The 23,707-nt window shown below is 38.1% G+C and overlaps 1 protein-coding gene across 1 annotated transcript in view; it reads left to right on the top strand.

Moving 5' to 3' along the window:
* The window catches only part of PPP3CA (protein phosphatase 3 catalytic subunit alpha), a 170,755-nt gene that overhangs the window by 46,317 nt on the left and 100,731 nt on the right, over positions 1-23,707 (top strand). The gene's annotated exons all lie outside the window — the stretch shown is intronic.

Genomic DNA, 23,707 nt, shown 5'->3' with positions numbered 1-23,707 from the left:
AGAGACTTGAAAAGATCTTTAACGTAGTTCTGTCATAGTCACCCAGATGGTTTTGTGATTTGGGTTATGGTTTTCTTGGCTCCTCACACAAAATGCAGAGTAGGCAAAGAGTGTATGGCAAAGTGGTGAAATTCGCTTGCTGTCGTGGAGCAGCTTCATCTCAGAGACCGAAATGTTTAGAGCATATGACAGCCAGTCTTCTCACTGAACAAACTTCTAGGTTCATCTAACAAAGCATAAGGAAACAGGTTGGTCTAACTTTGATGTTCAGTATATTAGGTCATCTCTGAAAGTCTAAATATGACCTAACTATAATTTCATATCTGGGTCAGGTAGAGCTAGAGGAGTTCTTTTTTTCATCCTAGTTTTAGTATACTGGATGTAAAGAGGTCTTCAGTAAAATAAGGGAGGTCCAACATTTTGAGAAAATTCTCCCCTCTCCTCTTTTCTAAAAGAACTCAGACCAAACCCTTACTTCCTCTGCATTTTACTTGGAAATGAATATCTGGTATGTTCATCTGAGTTTCAGCTGCTTTCTCCTGAGTGCTGTGAAAAGATGGTTATGCTTCTTATGCTAATCTATAGATTAAATGCATAATTTCCTGTATTTTGTCTCCAAACACAGAAAACAGACAGCTTTTGCTACTGTTAGACATAAACTCAAACTGAAAACCTGCATTTGCAAGAAAGTCATGGGGACAGCAGCAAGCTGAATGGATTTACAGTGACGAAAGCGTGTTGAAACCAGTGTACAACTGTACACAAAATTAAAACAGTAATTTTAAAAATCTGACATTTAATTTCTGCTTTGTAAATCCCTGTCCTTAATGGGGGATAACAAGAGATTTAAGAGATAAGAAGACATCTTATTGGTAGATTCAGACATAGTTGGGGTTTGGGCTGAAACCTCATTTTCTGTTAGCTTGCCTTTCATCCTAGTCCCAAAAAATCTAACAAGGAAAAAGAAAAGTGTCAGGAAAAAAAAAAAGACTGGAATGAACACTGTATTAGTGAAAATATTTTTGTTTCTGCCTTTGTGATTTGTTATATGATTTAAACCTAATTTTATATGCTAGTATTTGGCAAGAGTTGCTGGTGGAAGTGCATTGTCCTAATCCCTTGTATGTAGGAATGTTATAAAAATACATGGGAGTGGAAGAGAACCCCTGGCAAAATCAAACCCTCGTGGTACAGGGTACAGAAGGTATCAGACAACTCTGTCTGAACATCAGAATTGCATAAGGACCTGAAGCTTATCCACTTCTTTTTCTCTTTATCCCTTGGCTTGAAACCAGAGACTCTGACTCCAGTATAGTTTTACAGTGGCAGGAGAGGATAGGTAGTAGTAGGTTATTGCTTTTCCTGTTACCTTTCAAAATTGCCATTGTGCATTTGTAACTCTGCTGGGTTGCACACAGTGGCTTTATCTTGGCAACTGCTTTGTTTGCTGTAAAGCAGATAAAAAGTGTGTAATCTATGCAGTTGGCACTTGCAGGAGATTTTTAAAGTAGATGTGAAGTAGCTGCCAGAAGTCCCCCGGGCAGCTTGTTCTCCCCTTCCCTGGCTGGAGCATTGAGAGGGGCAGGTGAGCACACCGTTCCTCGTTCCTCTCAGTATTGATTTCTGATGGTGGCCAAGTGAAGGGCATGTGCAGGGATTTATTTTATTGATTGTTAACAAGGGATAGTAATGCCAGTGCTCAAAGGAATGAAGTTTCTCATGGCTTCTTGCAGCTGTCTATTCAATTTAAAGAGAGTTTTATGTATGGGTATATGGGTAGTAATATTAAATGTGTCTGGGAAGGCCAGTGGTAGTCACTGAAGAGCAAGGGTTTTGGAGGGACTGACTGTAAAGGCTAAGTATTCAACTGATAAGGCTCTTCTGTCTTGTATGTGCATGTTTATTACCTAGTCTTGTGATTACAAGTCTACAGTGTTGAAGACCACATTTTATTCTCATGATAATTCCTAGAAAGCAGGGCAGTAGGGAACACAGCTCTGTAAAATGGTCCTGTACATCTTTTCATTCTCGCTGTAACTGGCTGCAAGAATATGTTAAAACAGAGAGTGAGAAATACTGACTGGCCTTCTTCTGGAGGCAGCAGTATCACCTGAAACCTGTCATTACCTAATTTTAATTTCCAAGAACGTGCTTGTTGGTTTCTTATTTCAGAAATAATACTCCCCTCACTTTATTCTTCTGTAGGTATATTTAAATTAAAGTGTCTCTATCTTTGAATTGATTCTTGCTCCAGTCATGCTGAGTGTGCTCTGTGTAGTTTGACTTCTGATGATAATCTGGGGGTTTTGGTCCGCTTGGAATGAGAGCATGGTAAAGACAGGTCATAGAGTCTCCATCCTTGGAGATGCTGAGCACCTAATTGTCCACACAGTCCTTAGCTTCAGAACTTTTCCCATCTGTGAGACTCTAAAGATATAAATGATAAATAAGGCAAGAATAATGAAAGTGTTAGAGACTAAGGTTCCAAATTAAGAGTAGTACAGGTTTTTGCTTTAGGTTGAGTTGTTTAGCCACATTTATCAGTTAATGCTGTTGTGCAGACTTTTCTGCAGTCACTTTCTTTGGAGTTACAGGAGACTGGAGCACAGGCTGCTGCCTCTTCTGGTTTTCTTTCCTCCTGTTTGACCTCCTTGTGTCTTCCACTGCGGTCTCCCTTAGCTGATGTTCCCCTTGCTATTGGACTGAAGTGACAGATTGGTGTTGCTAAGGTTGTCTCAATCCATGTACAAGCAAACAGCAAGCAAACAGGGTGGCTGTCAGAAGCATTATACTTGGAGTGGGCATGGAGAGAACTGTGCAGACACTGCACCTCTGAGAAGCCGAGGTCTGGATACCCCGTGCTACTTCTGTCCTTTGTACTGCGTGCTTGCAGTTCTCAGACTTCTCCCTTCCTCCCAGTACTGAAGTGCTGAAAATATTCTGCCTCTGAAGATGCATTGCCAGTGAAAGACTGCAAAAGTGTGATGTGTGAAGACATTTTTAATGATACCGTGATAATATGTTTCAATGGGTTGAAAAGTCATTAAAACGAGTAGTTTGGCAACTGTTTTGTGCAGTCTTCTGAAATGCTCCTGAGAATGAGTTTGAAATGCAATTAATTAAATGAAAAAAGGGCCTACAGAGGTGTAGGAATCTCCTGTCTTTTGTAATTAAGGAGGGGGGAAAAAGGGAAAGATAAGTTACCTGTGTGAAAAAGTTAGACCAAAACCAATATATATAGTTCAGAGTTAGAAGAGGAAAAAGTCTTTTCCTCAAAACTACTCTTCAGTTTTCTAATTGAGGTCTTGCACTGTCTCTCTTGCATTCTAGTACAAGCAATATCTGTTAAAATGTGAAAAGGCAGACAAAGCTGAAAAACTACTGAGAAAATCACAGAAGAAAGAGATTTTTTTAGGAGATACTAAATTAACTAACTTGTAACTCACAGTGGTTGTTCATATTTGCCTGTACCTTCTATCCACATTACCATTATCTTCCTCTTTAAATTTTTCAGGACATCTCTGCTAACAAATGATGCTAAATGGCTACAATACAGGGAGATGGCATTAATAGAGATTAATTTAATGTTCCAGTCTTAAAACCAGTTTCTAGCTATGAGACATGGTAAGCTGTAATGAGTTGGACCCCAACCCTCCTCTGCTGGCCTCTCATATTTTCTTCTGAAATGTTTGTGTAGTGTGAACATTTGGGATTCTTCACTATACAGGAAAATAATCACTCCCTTGATTTCCCCCTCACACTCTTAACTTATGCAGGTACTTGACAAGGTTTTTACTTATGTGCTCAAAATTTTCCATTTTATAATTTTTATAATTATACCCAGTTTTTAGTTTCTACCTGCTTTTTATTATGGTAAAAATTATCAGTTGCTGAAGCCGATGGGCACAGAGGTAAATCCATTATTACCTTCAGCTAGGGTATTGTGTGAAACCAACATATGCCAACTGGAAGTTTTATTCCTGAATTTGGTGGCTGTTAATTTCATCTTCCATCTGTTGGGTCTTAGGCATTAATCTGAGCTTTGGCCATGTACTTCAAGTTTATGAGAAATTCCTCCTTAATTAATCTTCAGTAACTGAATTGCAAGCCCCTCATTGTCTCCTTACTAGACATAAGCTGCTAAGTTAGATTTCTTTGCAAGTGTAAGCACTCAGCTGTTTCACTGCTTTTCCTCTCTGCTCTTACCTACTACCTTGCTTAAACGTGTGAAGTCTCAGGTCTGCATTCTATATTTTGTTAGCTCTTCAGAATAAATCCCTGTGCTTCAGCGGTCATCAGGACAGGAGGCCCGCCAGATTGTTAGTTCATCTTGCAGTGAAGCTGCTGTAACGGGTTGACTTGAAGTTTTATAAAGTGGGATGTTAGCAAAAGCCAAAATGGGTGTTGTAAACATGGAAAAAAAAGCTTTTTGCGTACTGAAATGACATTTAAACGAGCTTACTCTAGTTTTTTTAAGTAGCATGCTGCAGTACTTATCCTGAAGTTGGAGTTCCTTATTTTACATTCCCCTTGAGCCAAGTCCCTGATAATAGATCAAACTGTCATTCTTAATGGACTCAAGAGCAATAAAATAAGGACAAAGTGTGATGTGTTGTAACACTGTGAAACTGGAATCAGGTTTGTTACTGCAAGAGTCATAATGGCACATAGCTCATTCCTGCACACAGGCTGCATCATCTCAGGATAATGATCTCTGCGATGAGACAAAGTGTTTCTGAGAGAGACTGCCAAAAATGAAGAGTATGAGTAAGACAGTGGGGTGTTTTTCCCCTGCAGAAAAGCACTGTGTTCTGTACCCTAAATGTCAAATTAAACAGTAACTTTCAAGTATAAATAAATTTTGAAATAGGCAATATCAACTGTGGAAAGCTGGAAACGTTGTAATAACATGCTGGAAAAAATGAGATTTCTACTCCCTGTTGTTGGCCATATAAATGATTTGGAAGAGCAGGTGAACAGTGAGGTAATGAAGTACTAATTTATTCAGGGTAGTTAAAGGCCAGCTCTAAAGACTTGCACAACACTCTTACAATCTTGCTTAACTAAGCCACAAAATTGTAAATGGAGTTTGATGTAGATAAATGTAAGTGCGCCCATGGGAACGGAAAACATGAGAAAATTACAGTCATGCCGTTGCTCGGTTCTGACCTGGCTCTTTGTCCCTTGTATTTCCAGGATCATCTTCCCGTGGGTCACTCAGGGAGGGCAGGAGCCTGATGCTCAGTAGGCCTAAGTAGTGCCCAGCAAATGGAGGGGAAGGTGTCACTAGGGGAAAGGCAGAGGACCAGTCCCAAGACAGCGCTGTACAGTGTGTTCCTGCCTACATCTTGTGTGTTTGGAGCAGCTCTGGATTACCAAACAGTGTAGCTAAAGTGTGAGACTGTTCTGAGTGCCGTGGTAGACCAAAAGGAAAGTTTGTGAGAATTCAAAACGTGAATCTGGGAGAAATCAATTGATAGCAAGTTCAAAAAAATATACTTGGCTTAGAAAGTTCCAGCTTTTTCTATTCCTCTGTTACTAAAACTAGGAATTAATCCTAATCTTCCAAAAAGATTGGCTGTATTATGATGATGATTCTTGTTTATATAAATATAGTGAGATATTAGATGTTTGTTTGGAAATGTTAGAGCACAAAAAACATGCCTCACTCAAAAAAACCCCAAACAAACCAAATCCAAACCCCAGCTATTCTCATACTATGAGAGCTATAAGGTCCTGCATGCAATATTACAAATATTTGTTCCTAAGAAGAAAAATACTTGAATTGAAATCCTTATATTAAGGGGGAAGAAACCACTGAGAATTTTCTTGGTGCAGCCCGTGAGGGTGAATGTTACCTGGCTCTGTGGCAAATCTTGAAGGGCTAAGCTAATGCAATCGACCAGATGTTGGGGTTATTTTCAAGTCTGTAAATGAGTAAGCCTTTCCTTGGGCCCAGGCCTTCACGGAAAGAAATTAAGGAAGAAAAAAACATGAAAAGTAAAAAGGCAAAGGCAGACGATACGGCTTCATCTTTGAATGATAGCCTTACCTGTGCATCATGGATAAACTAATCTTTACAGAGCTCCTCAGTATTTGTTTGGAAATAGTGTGTTGTCTGTTACTGCTACAGGAAAGGTTATTTCTTGTGTCTGGATGTGGTTTTAGTTTGTCGTTTTCTATTTTTAATTAATTGTACCAGCCTATTCTTCAGAGAAACATGCACATCCCTGTCCCGTCCTTTCCCCATAGATGCATTTATTCTGTGCTTGTGTTTGGCCATTAGGGTTTTTCAAATATGTGCTTCTGAACACTGGAAGGTGAGGCCAAAACTGTCTTTCAAATACTGTATTTGAAATGTCATTTCTTAGGTAATCAGGTAGAGTTAAATGATGTGAATGGCAGGCTTCATAGTGATGGAAAAAGAAGACGGAATGTAGTGTGATTGCAGGTTCATTTTGAATTCCAGAGAAGGTTTTAAGCTGTTTCCATTAACATATGCATATATGAGTATATATTTTGCTTTTTGACAGTCATTATTTTCCCTGAGGCACAATTTTTGCAATAAATACATCTTCAGTGTGCTTCTGTCATGTATTTTGCTGGAAAATGTAAGAAGTTTGTTCAGCTAAGTGAATTGCAAAATATTTCATGCAACGCAGCTCATCCACATCCATTGAAAAGTGATGCTTCGTTCCTTGCTTATGGTTCCTTGCAAAGGGTAAGCAGCCCTTCAGTGCTAAAGTGTCTGTCAGTTACATCTAACTAATTTTGAAGTTGGTGCATTTGAGCACTGCTAGAGTTGTGATTTCGCAATGTTCATCTTGTTATTGAGCCTGCAATTCCAAAGAGAAGAGCAAATTTGGAAGCAGTCCAACGTGCATCCCAAAAATTTCAGGGTGAAGCTCGAGGTAAGAGGGACTGCTATGGAAACTAGATCAGTTCTTCTTTGCAGGATCTCTGCCAAGGCCCTTCCTTTTTAGAGGAAGGCATAATATGTTTTATCTATCTTGTCTCAATATTAAAAAAAAAAAAAAAAATCACAATCCCTCATATGGAAAAGATGGATATGCAATATTTTCTTTCCATTCTCTGGTATGTTGTGAACCTCAGAAAACCCATTCATCATCCCCTGCCTTGCATTTATTGTGAGGAGCAATATTCTCTTCCTGCTTGCGGGATTAGCCCAAACTTTTTTTTTTTTTTTTTTTTTTTTTTTTTTTTTTTTTCCTCCCCTCTTGGAAACATAGCTTCATATATAGCTTCTAGCCAGGAAATACTCTGGGATTCCACTTGGAAGGTTTTAAGCATGGGGTGGATGGGGGCTAGACAAACAAGTTAACTTGCTTGACATCTGCTGCTAAAGTTGATGTACATAAATGTGTCAAAATTATTTTGGCTGCCTGCAGAAGAGGGAAATACTAAGATCATAAATTCAGTGTGTTTTGTTTGTCCTGTTGCTGATTCAACTGATGGTTGCTGGTTAAGAATTTGTAAATTTGGATTAATGGATTTGCTGTGTATCTGTCCCTGGCTATAAGCAGGTTAAGTTCTGACAGTGATGTCACCAACATACAAAGTATGAACGTAGGACTGGAGTAATTGAGAAACCGTTCTTTTTGTAAGACTGAGATTCTGGTAAGTAGGTGGTTTCTTTTCCCCCCAAAGGAGTTAAACCAGAAGGAAATGTTTGTTTGTAAAGCTTTAAATGTAGAATTTATCATTTGAGTTTGCCATTACATATTCATTTTAATACTTAAATATCTTTAAATTATTAGGGCAGGAATATGGGTTTTAAGATCTTCAGATAATAAAAAAAAGACTGGATATCCGTGTACTGTGTTTCTTTCAAGTATCCCACAGGGCACAACCATTAAATAGGCTTGAGTTTGACCTCAGTGGCCTTAAAAGTGTGGTAACTGCCTTTGTGCAGATGAGTCTCTTGGTTTTCAGATTTTCTTCACAGGCTTTCAATAAGATTAGACCTGTACCAGGTAACATCAGGGCAGAGGTCTTGATATGATGCAGATTTTGCCAAAGCACGTCTGACGGTACCTCAGGTAGAAAATAGTAAGAATGCAAGGGCCAAAAATTAATATTACTAAAAATTAATGTATTTATGTAACTTTTAAGATTTGATTAGGACATGCTATACTGAACTAGCATGAGGAAGGTTGAAAACTATAACATGTTCCTCCTTTATGATGTTGCAATTAACTCAGCAATGTTTGAGACTATTATTAGTCTAATCTTCAAACCAGGAAAATGTGGAAGTTGTTCTGTGACAACATGATTGACAGTGATAAAACTTGAGAAACTGGAGTTAGTTTTCTGACTTGCTTGTGTCTGGATAAGACATGGATTCTTTGGTGCTTTGGGAAATTCCCAGCGGCAGCCTTGGACTTTGTTAATACGCGTTCAAGAAATTAAGCACAAAGGATTTTGTTTCTTGTGTGATAAATCCTACTTAGTAAACATTAGTATATTTATGTTCTTAATGCTAAGATAATATTAATCTTAGAAAAGCCTTTGTGTCATACAAATATAATATATAATACATTTGTACTTCCTTTTCACTTACATGCAGGATTTTCTACTCTTTATCAAGCTGCAAAGCAATTTGAGGCTGCTTGATTCTGCAGAAAATGATTCAGTTGAAGTGCACTTAATTTAATCTCCTCTGTTTCACTGAGTATTTGATAAAAGATAATTGAAAATGCTTCAACTTGTGCTCAGAAAGTTGTAGTTAAATCAGAGTTTGGTTTGCTCTTTTTTCTTGCACCCTCATAAAGGTCAGTGGATGTTATTTGTAATGTGAATTATGCTGGAAAGTAAGCCATTTATGGACTCAATTCAGAACTGATGGTGCACTCAGTTAAATGTGCATCTAAAATGTATTTGTTGCATTAATCTCTGTTTTACAGTGGGAACACTGAATTGGTAATACAGGGAAGGTATTGCTTGCTGCCAGGTGGTTAATAGTTGATTCAATATCTGATGAATTTCCTAACAAGTGCCTTTCAATTCATTTGTAAGAGTAACTCAGGTTGGGAGGAACACTTGAAATGCTGGCATTGGTTTTCCTGTGAATTCAGTAGATGGTAGTTTTCTGGAAGGCAAACTGGTGCTGGTTCTTTCTTAACAGTCATCATCCCAGTTATTACCATCATATTGGCAGTAGAAAGAATGAAAAAGGTAACTCTTGTCTTACTTGCATATCCACAGTTTGTTTTGTGTTGTTTTGCTTTTTCTTCAAGGCTTCTTTATTCCTCAGTGACTCTAATTCAGTGTAGGGTGTTCTGTGTTTTTTCTCCAGAAGACAACTAGAAATATCAACCTACCTTCAACAGAGCAAATTTCTTTCCTTTTGTTCACTGCTATTTTTGTTAGGAAGTAGTCTCACTCTTGTCTAACAAAATGGTGATAATTTTATTAAAGACTGTTCTTTAAAGCTATTTAGGAAAACAAAATGTCCCTCAAAAAACCAAGATAGATATGGTTTGAACAGAACAGTCAAAGATTAGCAAAGTTTGAAGGGGCTAGATAGAGGAAAGAAAACCTTTAAGCAAATAATGACTGTAATTAAATCTATCATTTTGTAGCTTAAATGAAATCTAGTTTTTTTAATGAACTGGGGACTTTTTTTTTTTCTGTTCTGACATTTACTGCATAGTCTACAAGGAGCTGGTTTTAACAAGTATAGAAAAATGGTTTTGTGTTTCTGGTCATAGCAGGCTTTAGGGGGAAAAAAACCTTTTTTCTGTGTGGAGGTGATTATTGATCTCTGTTTACTGACTTTAAATTTAATTATCCGTAAGCTATTTTCTCTTTATATTGGAATACTTTCTCTTTTTTGTGATGTTCATGCAGTAGATTAATAATGCAACTTTTCAGCTGCATTTACAAGGCAGTACTGTAGGCCATTCTGGAGAGCTGCAGTTAAGTCAGGAAAAGCAGACATTTCACTCTGCTTAGTATTTGTTTTGTCACAAATACTAAAAAAGCTATTAAAAATTGTGGAAGCAAGTTTAAGTATTGTTTCATCTCTCTAGTGGTATTCCTGAGGATCAGTTAGCAGAATGGGAGGGCTGGGAGCTGCTACCATCTCACTAATTTGTTCTGTGCTGGAAGACTTATTAAAACACTAGATTATTAAGTTGGAAACAAAGGCATTCTGTAGATTTTTGATTGTGTTTTGAAGACCTTCGGAACAGGGCAAATGTTTTGTAGCTGCTAAACAATTAGTCCTTAGGGTAGGGAGGAGACTGCGTCTGTCCCTCAGTGGGCCCTTACCTGCAATGTTTGCCTGGGTTTAATTTGTTTGTAAGTGCTTTTTGTGGAACAGGGAGGGCTTTTGCAAGACCCATCTTCTCCCTCAAGTTCTCTGGTGATAAAAGATAGCATTTCAGTACTTCAAGCTTGGAGCTGCCCACTGGCTGCCCATAAAACATGAGAGACTCCTGTGTTCTCCTCTCAGAGCAATATTGCTTCGGGAGATAATAGCTTTGTTAAAGATAACTCTGTGAGCAGAGGCAAGGCTGCTGTAGTGTTTTGGGTCCAGGTGAATGTAGCCTGTACTGAGGAGTTTCTTCTGGTATATACACTTCATGTATAATTATATAGGAGGGTTCTGAGGATCCAAACCACCTGGGGTACTCACAGCCCTGAGATGCATTTCTTTTTAACTATTCCCTCTAAAACGCCTCACACGGAATAGATGCTTCTGGGGGTTGTGTGCTTTTGGGGGTTTGTGCTTGTACTTGTATTGATCAAGAGTTAGTATAGCTTAGAAGCCTTGCAGCCATTTGGTGTGTTTGCTAAAAATGATCCTCGAGGCTTTTGGGAGCATGTGGGTAAGTGTCCATTACCTTTCGAATTCAGGTGGAATTTTGTGTGAATTGGTGAGACTTTTAAGACACCCAAACTTCTATAAAGCTAGTTTAACTTATTAGGGCAGCACTGTCAGAAGTGATCAATTGTTCATGTCACTGCAATGTAATGTTACCTGTCAGCAAACCTGGAGAAGCATTTTAACTTTTTCAGCTGTGTGAAATGTGGATTTTTTTGTGTGAAAAGGAAATACAAGTCAGTATATCCTTTGGTACTTTATTGTTCTGTATAGCTTTAATAGATAAAGTCTGTAATCTGTAGAGTTTTCACTTGTGTGCATACAAATACAGGCCAGTGAGTATTTAAGTTCATTTGAATTTCTGTAATCGTAATTCACTCCTTTATTATTAAATATGCAAGAGTGTGTAACAAGGTCATTAGCAGTCTGTCTTGATACCACCATGGTGTGTATTATTTTCTTGATAGACTGTCTGTGAAATACAAAACACATCAGAGAGTTTTGTTTAGAATAATTGTGTGTAGATAAGTGTTATGAATACTTCATGTCTGTGTGCTGTCTCTGTCCTACATACAAGTACTAATGCTTTTGCTGCAAATGGTGCAGGGCAACAAGTTAGAAATCCCTTCAGGAAGTGTAATCACTGTAATTTTTGCAATTTTTTTTTTTAATGGTGCGGAGCTGAATGTATTTGAAAAAAACGTTCCACAAAACCTCTTGATATAGGAAATTTGTAAGGCACATTGCTCAGTTTGGGATACCTCTGCAGATTGTAATGGCTTTCCCTTTTGTTATGCTGGTCCCCAGAGAAACTGTTGCCTTGGTCACAAAGCATGCAGAGAAGTGGTACTGGCTGTGCAAATCACCATGTACCTTTCAGGTCACTAAGGCATAGATTTTGACTCTGCCTTCCACAAGTTGAGCTTACAACCCAGTGAGTCACTGCCAGGGGTTTGAATCTGTGCTACATTAGAAATTTAAATTTTGAACGCCTTGTGAATTATCCATTTTTACATTAGTAATGTTACTCCGTTTGATTTTGGAGACAGCAGTACACCAGAGGTCTTGGAGATCGTTTTGTGTGGGAGTCTGTGAGAAGTAATTTTATTGATCATTGTTTTCTTAGGTTTTTTTCAAACATAAAACTGCAGAAGAGTGGAACAAACAGGAGAAAGTCTTGTGCATGTGGTTCCAGATATGTTTCTGTTAGTTTGAAGTATTTTTTGTTTCACACTGCTTGTTTAGGCTCTAAAGTATTCTTTTCCCTGAGCATCTCTGACCTTACTGCAGCCTCTCTAGTAATAGTGGGAGATCTGAATGAAGCAAGAACCAGTGAATTCTCTGTCTTGCACCCCATCATTTGGTTCATGAAATGTGCCTTTTATCTGCAGGTCTTTATTAGATACTTAGTGCAAGCCCATTGCTCAGCATGAGAAGTAACTGTGCTCTTGAAAAGATGCTTTGCAAGTAGCAGAAACTAGATCTTTGAATCTATTTGAAGGAAACAACCCTATGTTCCACTTAAATCAGAACTGTTTTCCTTGGGTCAGGAAGTGAAGCAGTCCATCTAACAAAACAGAACAGTTCAGCACTCTCTGAGTGAGAAAAGCCAAGCAGCACATCATGGATTGTAGAATGTAGTTGCAGGATGGCTTTTTGGTGCTTGGTTGTGGTTATGGCATGTTTATCCAGGTCCTGTTTTCCTTCACTATAATAATTTATGCTAATGTAGCAGGTCAGCTATATTAGTGAGATCAGTAATGTCGATATGGTGATATATCACACAGGTAAAGTCTTGTTTCATGCTAAGGTAATTTAATAAAAAAAAGATCTGATGAACTTTACAGGTAAGCTTATCTCTTGATAATACAGTGACTGAATGGACTTGAGAGATTAAGAACCAGTGAGGTGTGTAGGCTTTGTCTTGTCATTTGCAGTCCATTGGTGAGTGGACCTGTTTATATATTTCCATGATAAATACCATCTGAGGATTCTCCTCTGGCTAATGCCCCTTACTTTCATGTATAAACAGAAATCTGAGCAACTTGAGTTATTTTCTAGAGCACTTGAATCCTGTTTTCTGCTTTTGCTTTTTATGGTTCCTTATGTGAAAAATATCTTAACTTTATTTGCCCATTCATTATTAATTCATTATTAATACTAATCTCTATTGATACTAATACTGCCATATTGCAGCAAAAACTTGCACAGTTGTCCCTCTGCTCTTCTCTTCCCTTAATCTTGTAGCCATACCTTCAACTCTGGCTAGATAAAACTTGAGTTCAAGGAGAAGTAAAAGTTCTTACCTCTGGGAAAGTGCTCTAATACTTTATTACTTCTTCCTGGAGGAAAGAGAGAGTGTCCTAAGCTTTTCTCAAAAACTTAACTGCTTAGTGTAAAAAAAAAAAAAAAAAGTTTGGATTCCTTGGGACCAGGAAAAAGTTATTCATGCTGTAGGGGAATATTGCCATCAAAATTCCTGACCCTGCAACAAATGAGACCATTTTTACATCTAGGGAAAAAGTGAATGTCAAATGTGGAAGTGGCCTTTGTAGCCAAAGGCATGAGTTTAGTTTCCCTGATGCCTGCATCTGCCTAGCCTGCAGCATCACATTTCCTTTTTTGCTGCCTGATCCAAGGCTTTTGAATCATCTGTGGAAAAATATTTTGGTCTTGGTCAAGGTAGGGGAAGATGGTATTTTGAGCTTAGGTCTCTCAGCCAGCACTTCACTGGCTAAGTGGCTGATTGAAGTATCTTTTGATCTTGATTTGAAATAATAGTGACCTGTTCTACATTAAAGGATTTGAGACCTAAGATGCGACTGAAAGTGCCTGATGCCATCTTGCCATTAGCAAATAAGAGAGTTGCATTTTTCTGGTATCTCTCTGGTAACTGGGCTCCTTCAGTGACCTTTTTAGGGGGGAAGTGTGTTGGGAGTCCTGTTGTGCTGTGCTAGTCTTCATAGAGGCATCACACAGAGTCACCATGACCAACACACGATGGTGCATGACAGAACTGAGCACCCCAGTGCTGAACTCGTTCTGTATATTTAGTCACTGGCAAAAAAATTAATTGCTTTTACACAACAGATCTGGGAATAAAGCACAGGTGTCTGATTCTCTCACTGCTTCATTAAGCTGTTTGTTTTTTTTTAAACTCCAATATTCTGCTTAAGAACAGGATGTTTCAGAGAGTATGAGCAAAATGGTAAATTTAGACAGTTTTATTTTTATCTAACATTTATTAAGCAGCAATTGAGATTTAAGGGAAGATATGGTTTGCACAAGATATAAAAGCATCTATGATAAATAAAAGGAGGATTTGGGTCAGATATCCTTTTTAATTACGACTAAAAGCTTTTACTGAGCACTTTGAAACTACTGCTGCCATGTGTAACAAAAAAAAAAAAAAAAAAGAAACTTAAAAAAACCCAAAAAACAAGGAAACTACATAATGTTCCAGTCAACAAAAACTTGCCTTTTAAAAATGTTGATTTTTATTTTACTTACAAATTCTGCTTGTGTTACTTTTAAAATAAAAACAGCTTTTTACAGAAGTCCAGGTTAGTTGATGGAAATAAGTGTGCTTTGATGATGAGTCCAAGGCAGAAGTTCCATGTGGATGTTCCGTGATACAAGTGCTGGTAGAGGCAAGCCATGAAAACCAAACGAAAACACCAGGGCTGATTCACAGCCACATTGCTTGAGATTAATGTCAGTGTCACTGGGTTTGGTTTGGTTTTATTTAGACATTGTAAGCAGGCTGAACTCGGGTTCAAAGCTCAGTGTGATCTGTTAATGCTGGATTAGAAAGGACATTTGTTTAATGGCATTACAGCATAGCACAGTGGTGAATGTGGCCCATATTATTTAGTATTGATCTATGTGAACTCTAGTAACATCACAGGAAAATTAGTCCTTTGAGCATGTTGGAAGAAGAACAAGTTGTATATGAAACTGTTCATACAGTCTCATGGAAGAGTTTCAATCCTTTTCACCAGGAGAGAAAGGCACCGTTGCTTGCTGGGCCTGTGGAGGGTTGACTTTGCCTTCTGCTCATGCCCCTTCTGTAAACGAAGGGTTGAATTCCCCTATTAAATGTTCTAGTTTGAACTGAGGTGTCAGTTTGAACTGGTAAGCAGTATCTCTGATATCAGGCAAGAAGAAACAAATTGTACTAAGCATTTGCTAAGTTCCAGGAGAAACCAGCCATTTCAACTGTAAGTATAGTGAAGATTGAGGTGGGGATTTTGTTTGTTCATTTAAAACATGACTCTGTGAAACATGAAGTGTATGTCCCTAAATCCTAATGCAGACAAAGCCAAACCATGCTGTGAAGAGTAGTTGCATAGGACAAAAAAAATAAGTTACTAGTACCTGTTTATGTTGCTGTTTTTCCGGATATATGACCTGACCCTAAATAAGAAGGAGCAGTTTTTGGATCAATAATCCGTGTAGCCTAGTACAAATTAGTTTCATTACATAATCAGGTGTAGATTTTTTTTTTAATGCCTTTGTATTTCTTGTCTATTGATTATGGCTGAACAAGCAGAAGTCAGTTTTAGCAGAATTCTGAAATTGTTTTTCACACTAGTATGTGCAGAGCTTGGCCAGTTCCTTGTATGCCTTAAACCGGTGTGAGTCAGTATAGATTCACTCATCCAGAGGTATGCTGATTTAAAACTTCTGTCAAAGGCTAGAATGCTACTAAAACAAGCAAAGCTCTTTGGAATTTAAAAAAAAAAAAAAATCCCAAAATTCAAACAGAACCTGAAACAAACACAACACCTACACATAACTGCTGTTTCCAACTTCTTCTTAAGGTCAATTTGTAGCTGGTCACTCCAGCTACACTTTGTCCTTACAAATACTTACATTTGTAAGGCTTATTCCTTAGACTTGTCTGACTGATTTATGAGGTGCTGGTGTATATCTGCTACTTACTGCATACTTATGATCAGTTAAATAATAAACCAAGTTAACATTTACAGTTCAGCATGTCTTTTTGATTTATTTCACAGGGCGTAGTTCAGACATTAACATTTTTAATGTTGTTCACATCCTAATGTTTCTTGACTTAGGTAAGGTGTTTGAGTTTATTTATTTGTTTTCCCAAAACTTTTCTTTTTAAAAAAGTTTCAAATAAAATAAAACCTACGTGATTCAAAGATACTAATTGCCAGTCTTTTGGTCTGCATTCAACAGCTTAGAACCTGGAAGAGACAGGCTGTAAAGTACCTTGGTATGCTAGCATCCCTACCCCCTTGTCTTTGTCCTTTGCCCTTAGTCTGCATATTCTTTGGGAAAGTTACAAATTGCTAGGTGCCAAACAGCCCTAAATTTGAAATGTGAGATGTATTTTTTACATGATTACTTAGTAATGTTAGTAGGAATTTTAATTTCCTCTGCCCAGTGAACTTTGTTGGAGCAGCAAGAGATGTGCTGGTGTTTCTTATTCCAAGAATCAACCTCTGCAGTCTGACATTTAAGCAGAGCAATTTCTGTAATGTGGCATTTAAGGAGTGTTAGGAAACAGAGTATCTCCAAATAAAGGCTGCTTTACTTGCACTTACTCATCTCTCATTTTAGGAGTTCAGGGCCAGGCTGGAGCAGCCTGGTCTATAGTGGAAGGTGTCCCTGGACAGCCCATGGTAGAGGGGTTGGAACTTGATGCTGTTTAAGGTCCTTTTCCACCCAAACCATTCTAAGAGTCTTTGACTTGTTTTAACAAATTTGTCTGACAATTGACAGACTGTGTACAGTGGTCAATTTTTGGAGGCTAAATCTTGGTTGTATTTAAATCTTGCCCTGATAGAACAGCTTTGGAAAGGAAATGGTGTTTGCTTCCCTGCCTTTTTGCATGTCACTAGAAACTTTGAGTTAGTCCTCAAAGCTAAGCTGATATCTGATCAAATTTGGTAAAGGTGCCTCATTATCCTCAGAAGGCTGGAGAGGGAATTCAGTTCATAGGTGAGAAATGATTTGTAGTCCCTCTTTTAGCTACCTTTGCCATATAGGAGACTGAATTTTGGAAGTGTTAGCTGACTAAAGTTGAACCAAAAAACTGGAAGAAAATGGTGCCATACATTTGGATTCCTGAAGGTTTTCCAGGTCCTAGAATTGATTGTTTGGGGTTTTTTCCTGGTAGATTGAAACAATTTATTGTGCAATCACTTCCTAATTGCCTCCAATTAGAAACAATAGTGAAGATTTACCGTAGAGAAGAAATTATCCATCACTCAAGTATTTTGGGGGATGGAGGACTATGTCTGATTCCTTATCTAAGTCTTGGAAGACCTTTGGTATTTTCCATTGTTACAGGGTTCTTTTTCCCCTAACTGTTTTCTCCGAATGAATTGTTCCCATAAAGGAATTTAAACTCTGGGTAATTATTGTTCTCTGTTCCAAAAGCTAATAAAAACAAAGCTCAACAGTATTCAGTTCGAAGCCTATGGAAAAACTTGGGTGTAACAAAGTAGAAAAACAAACTTTTCTGATGAGGCCAGGAAGCAACGATCACATTTTCCAGTTTTTACTGTGCGTGTTGCTCCTAACTGGGAATGTTTCCTTTTGAACTGAATTTTTCCTCTCTGCTTATATATTGTAGTTGATTTTTTTATCCATGAACTGTGGACAGGATGGATTGTAAATGTCAAACATACTTGCATATGATTTCAAATACAAGGAAAGAATGCTCTTTTGTAGTATAGGGATGTGTGTTGTTTTGTGCTCTTTAAGACTGATAGGATTTGTTTGTTTATTCCAGTAGTTGGCCAAAAGATACTCTGGGAATGCTGCCAGTGTATAACCACGTACACTACAATTTGATATTTCATACAGACCCATTTCTTTGAATTAGGAGGCTTTTCTTTCTTGCATTTTTTTAAAAAAGTGTACCTCCTTCCCTTCCCCTTTTCAGACTGTACCTCCTTCTAGTTTCTCAGGGTTCCTATGCTCTCTAGTGTGTCTGTTGCCTGTAAACGTTCTGGAACAAAGTTCTGATGTAATTTTTTTTCTCTGACTTTTTCTGAAAAACTGACAACCATTTTTATTGCTAATTGCTTGATAATGATTAAAAATTAGATTTGGCTTGTTACAGGAATGTACATTTATCTATGTTGCTGATGTCAATGCTACAATTTATTGCAAAAGTGTTTGGAGTGATTGAGATGGGTACATGTCAATCAATACACCAGTCAAGGATCAAATCACCAAGGGAATCTTGTGTGTTTATCCAGGCTTTGGTGGTTTTTATAACTATTCTTCATTTGAGCCCAGAGTAAGAAAATGGACCACTGCTCTAACCTCTTGGAAGAACCTTTTTGTAAATTCTTCTTTAGGGTTTTAAAGCTTCCTGTGGTGAATATAAAGAAAATCAAATCCTAAAGTAGTGGCTGTTGTTTTGAATTACATTTTTTTTAAGTGACTGAAGGTGACATAGCTACTTGTGATGGTTCTTTCCAAGTATAATTCGGCCTGAGTTTATGAGGAGGTTGGTTATGCTCTTTTATAGAGTTGAAAAACGATGCTATATACTTTTCTTATTGTTAGGTACTGTGTATTCTGGAGGGGACCAGTAACGCCATGAAAAGGCCATAGGGAATCCCTGAAGTGGTGGGAAGTGGTAGAACTGTGGCCTTTCATCCCGTAAGAATAGGCACCTGGCACCTAGCCAGGGGCAACCCATCATACTTTAACTTGGTAATTAGACAGAAATGACAGGATTTCATCCCTTTTTTGTGGTTCCAAGTTAATGGTGACTTTTATTGTCCTTCCTCTCTGCTGTGCCACTTGGTGTTTGCAACAAGATCCTTGTATGCTTATTAAAATGGCAGAGGCAGTTGAGAGGAGATCATCCTGTCAAAAACTTAACCGTATGGTTGAGATGTACTGACATAGCTTGTGGCACAATGTGCAGGTAGGTCCCAGCTCCACAGCTGGTTGGAGGCAGCCCTCTCCTGTGAAGTTACAAGGTGCACAGGAGTGAGACTTCATCTTCCCCTTTTAAGTTTGAGGCTCGAGTCCTGCAAAGTATTTTGCTTCCTGAGGTATAATGGGATTATGCTGCATGAGGACTACTTGTAGTGTGCTGGAATGGATTGTCTTAGAGTGGGACATTTCACTGGAGGAGTGAAGAGGGAGTGAAGCCTACTGATTCCAAGGCCACAGCCTTAGTCCCTGGAAACAACATGGCAATATGGTGAGATCAAAACCTGGTTGACACAGCCCTTCCTTTGACAAACACTGTCTTATCATAGCTTTCGTCCAAAGTTAGGCATGCTTCTCTGAGGCAATTCTGTCTTTGCTGTTATGTTCCTCAGGTATGGCTGAAGTGTCAGAATATATTAAAAATAGTAATTGGAACTGGGATATTTGATCAAGTGTCTTTTGTTACTTTTTAAAATTTTTACAGTTTGAGCTTTTGTACATCAAAAAACTGTTAGCAAGGCTCATCTCAGTTTCCTATCCAACCTGTAGTACCTTCTGTTTTTTCTAGGCCACAGGTGTTACTGCCTCATGTCAAGTTTTCTGTGTTGTCAGCTGAGATATCTCTAAAAGGAACTCCTTTTTCTTTTCTCTCTAAATTTGGAATATGTGGGCTTTGCTGAGGTATGACTTGTCTGCTCACAGTTTGGTTCACATACAGGTGCTGTTACTCAAAGGTGTCTTCATGCAACATTCTTTTTGATGGACTCTTTCTTTTTAAAATATTAACTGGCTTGCCCAGTGAAAACCTCAGCTTTCTGTGAAGCAAAGTGCCTTGCTCATGAGAGATGTTAATTTAGTTACGTCTTTTAGCAAATACGGTTTTGAGCACTTCTGATTACATTGCAAGAACTTGTTGGTAATGAAGAATAATTCATGCTAAATTTCTATAGGAATCCTCATAGCTGCTTCTTATTTTATACTGTAGATTTATTTTCCAGATTCTAATTTCCAACACTTTCACCATCTGGTGAACAGATTTAGTAAAAACAGTCCTCAAATACGTCATGTCTTAAAATAGCAGGTGAAAGCTTGATCTTTTAGAAAGAGATTGCCAATTCCAGTGCCTACTCTAATGACAGTAGCTAATGTAAAATGAAACCTGATAGTTTTTGTTGGAAAACATCAGAACATGTGTTCCGCTTTTAGCTTCACTGAGATGATTTTTGTTTGGTTCTTTGGCTGTCATATAAATAGTTGGATTTTTTTTTATCAGGTGTAGACATATTTTCCTGCCAAGTATACAAGAAGCTAATAAGAACTTGCACATGTTATGAATGATGTAGTACAAAATTTTATATTGAAATGAAATTTTGTGTTCTGAGTAACTCACCCTTCTTTATGGTAATCCTAAAGAAATATCTGCTAAGGAAGTGATGTGAAGGATAAAGAAGAGATTGCAGTGATTCAGTGTGTTTGAATGGTTGAATCTGTCTCCAGAAAACTTGTGTATGGAGATGAAAGCATTATCCATGTGGTGCCTGAGGAAATGTGTCGAGGAGGGATGTTTGTCACATGAGAGCTCCATGTCTTGCATGGCTGAACATCTTTGGCAGTGTCCTTTCCTTTTTCCACTGCTTTGGTGAGTGCTGCACTGCCTGGGGTTTTCACTCTGTTCCCCTTCACAGCTGTGGATGGCAGTGAATCATCATCTTGTTTCAGTCTGTCACCTGAATTAAGTAGAATTCTTGAAAAAAGAAAAATTCATCATTCCTTCCCCTAAGATTCATAGAAGCCAAGCAAGCCAGAAGCTCATAGGCAACTGTACAGTAATTTGGTCATGTTAAACTGGTATTTTTAGGTGGAAAAGCTGATTTTTGGGTGCTTCATTGCGTTGCTACATAGATTTTGTGAGACCTGGTATGGAGAAGAAATGCAGAACTCTTGATTAAATAGTAAAAACTCCAGTATGGGTGTTATTGGTCAGCAAGAATACTCAAGATTATGCTATGTATTCAAACACATTATAAAATGAGTGTAGATTTTCAAAGTCAGACTGCAAAACCTGTTAGTTAAATACTGAAAATGTTCCTGTCTTTAAAAAATACAGTTTTATTGGAGTTTCTGAGATGATTTTTATCATCGTTTTAGAAAACCTGTATGCATACTGAGTCTGAAGGTTATGAAGAAGTAGATGTAAAAATCCCAGAGCTGCAGAGTGGCCTTTTACTTCGTTTTTCACCTGTGGCATTAGTGTCAATGTGTTTAATAACTTGTGCTCTAGGCACTGCTGTAGTGCAAATGTTTCTCAAAATGCAGAATTGGAAATTGCTGTTAGACAAATGCAGTACATTAGGTTATTGAGATGTTAGCAGTTATTGGTGTGTTTTCCTTAAAAGTAGAAAGGCAGACATTTATTTGTCATAAAAGTATGGTGTGCTATAAACATAGTTATGAACAGCCTTACGGCATAAGTTATATAAAATTATGGGACAAGCATTACAGAGGGATGTAATTTGGGAACTTGAATATTGATGAAAGAGTTTTCTTATGGACAGCCTCCTCTGAGATTATTAATTTAGTATACAGGTTCATTTTAAAATTAATAATATATAAACAGAATAATGCTTGCTTTGCCACATGCTTGTATTTTATTTATGCGTGCACACATGGTCCACTCTAATTAAGCAGAGCTCTTTATGGTTTATTTATTTGTTCCAGAGCAGCTGCTTAATATTTGAGAGAAACAGTAATGATGTCTGACCTTTGCAGTGGCTGTGTTAACGATGAGATGGGTTTTGCAGGAGCCTGCAAGAACAGTAAAAGAACAGGTTGATCTTTTCCTCCATTTGCTGGAACATGCTCTAGAGACCTGAAAGCACAAGTGGAAAAATCCCCACTAGTAAGTGGTTAAAGAGTATTTTCTTGTGTTTTTGGGTCTCAGGAGAATGTTACAGACAGGCTGAGGTCAAGGGTTTAAAACTTTGTTTCTTTGCATTTGGTTGTAGTCCATGTTTTATGACCAAACCACAAGGGTAGTATTTTACTTGGTGGATAGCTGTTTTTTATACCAATATAAGGAAAGTAATGTAAATGAGGTGGACACCAGTCCAGGTGTTAAGTTTTACAGAGTATGGTTAGGCATGCATGAGTCTTGTGTGGTGGTCTTGTAGTGAGATTTGCCACTAAACTTCTAAAAATGTGGCTTATACGTAGATGCATGTTTTATTGCCTCTCCCCTTGTTATGGCCTTTGCTTAATACACATTCCTGCCTGTTTTTACAAAAACATCCCTGGGCCTGTGCCATGGTGAGGAGCTCAGTGCTGGCAGTTCAGTCTCCCACTCCTTCCTTTTCCTGCCTTTCTCTGGTGGCCTCCTCTCCCAGTTCCATGCTCTTCCTCATTGTGTATTCTGTGTGCACAGTTGGTGTCTAATGAGATTCTAGGGCTTATTTCTGATAAGAGTCAAGTTTATTGCATTTTTGTTATTTACTTATATATGCTAATACCATAGGTTTAAAAATACAGGAAAAGAAAAAAAGGAATGGAGAAACAGATGGATACCTGTGTGTTCAGATGGTAACATTGCTCTCTATAAAGCAATAGAAGTTAAATGTTTGTTGTATTTATAAAGGGATTTTGGTTGATACAGGCATTTTCAGATGTTATTAGTAAAAATGATGTTTGACTGACTTCTGCATGGATTTCTTATGTCGTTCTTCTGTGTAAGCTCTGTGTTTGTGTACATTCAAAGTTAATATTCTCATAATGGAAGATGCAATTTGCGGTCTATTCAGTCACTCGTGTTTTTGCTAATTAATCATGAATAATCTACTGGAACATTACCTTTTTTTTCTTTAGTTAGGTATGGGTACATCTTTGAGCTCTGCCTGCAGAACTCTTACAGTGCTGCAGCATATGTAATTTTTTTCTGTATCAGTAGGTTTTATGTCATAGCTTTTGTTTCCTATAGTCATTGCATCTGTGTTTTGCTCTGTCTTTATAAGTGTAGAAGTCTCCTTTCAGCATACAAGCATATATGGAAGTTACCTCAAAATACTTGTGAATTGTCATGCCTTTGGGGGGGTATAGTGGCCATTCTCTTCCTAAGGAATGCAAGCTAATGGTATGTGCTTCTTCCAGCCAAAGTGGTTGCAGATCTGTACTAACTTTTACCCTGCCTCCTTTCTCCATGCTGGAAATGCAGGATCATTAGAACTAGGTAGGCTTTCAGGGTTTTGTTTTTGTAAAAAGAGGATGGAGGCTTGGAGAACTGCTGAGCTATCATTCACCTTCCGTTTTTTTAGAAAAGATTATTCTTTTTCTGTGTTGTGTAATAGATTGTTTATTTCATGAATTTTCACCTCCTCCCCTTTTTGCCCCATGTCTAAGTCTGAGAGCAGTCAGTGTATTTCAGACACCCACATCCTATCAGATTATTTCAGTGAATGGACTGCTGGAGCAGCAAAAAGGAAAAACAAAATAGCATTTTTTGAAGCTGTTTGTGTTAAAAATATCAGTGGAAAATAACTGCATAAAGTGAAAATTTTTATTTTCTGCTTTGTTACTTCTGGTAACAGAAAGAGTGAGAGAAGAGTGTAAGAGAAGAGTGTTTTGTTTGAACTTTACATAATGGGTGTGAGTTATGAGTTTTTGGAGTCTGCTGATGGTGGATTTAGGAGAAAACTGAAGCTAATAGATATTGATTGGTCTGTTAAAGTTTCCTATCTTGTGATGGGGCAAAGAGGCTGGTGAGACATTCCACAGGGGACGAGAGACCCTTTGGCAGGGACAGGGCTGCACTGCAGATGTGACCAGCTGAAACCAGCCCAGCAGCCACCTCCTGTCCCTGCTTGGAGCTCTGGAACAACCTGACCCTCCTGCAGCTGTGTCAGGGATCAGGACAAATACCCTGTGGCTGGTGCAGCAGGC

This window comes from Oenanthe melanoleuca, chromosome 4 (genome assembly GCF_029582105.1).
Source record: "Oenanthe melanoleuca isolate GR-GAL-2019-014 chromosome 4, OMel1.0, whole genome shotgun sequence".
NCBI lineage: Eukaryota > Metazoa > Chordata > Aves > Passeriformes > Muscicapidae > Oenanthe > Oenanthe melanoleuca.
The sequence above is the reverse complement of the archived record's forward strand: the minus strand, read 5'-3'. Positions and strand labels throughout refer to the sequence as shown.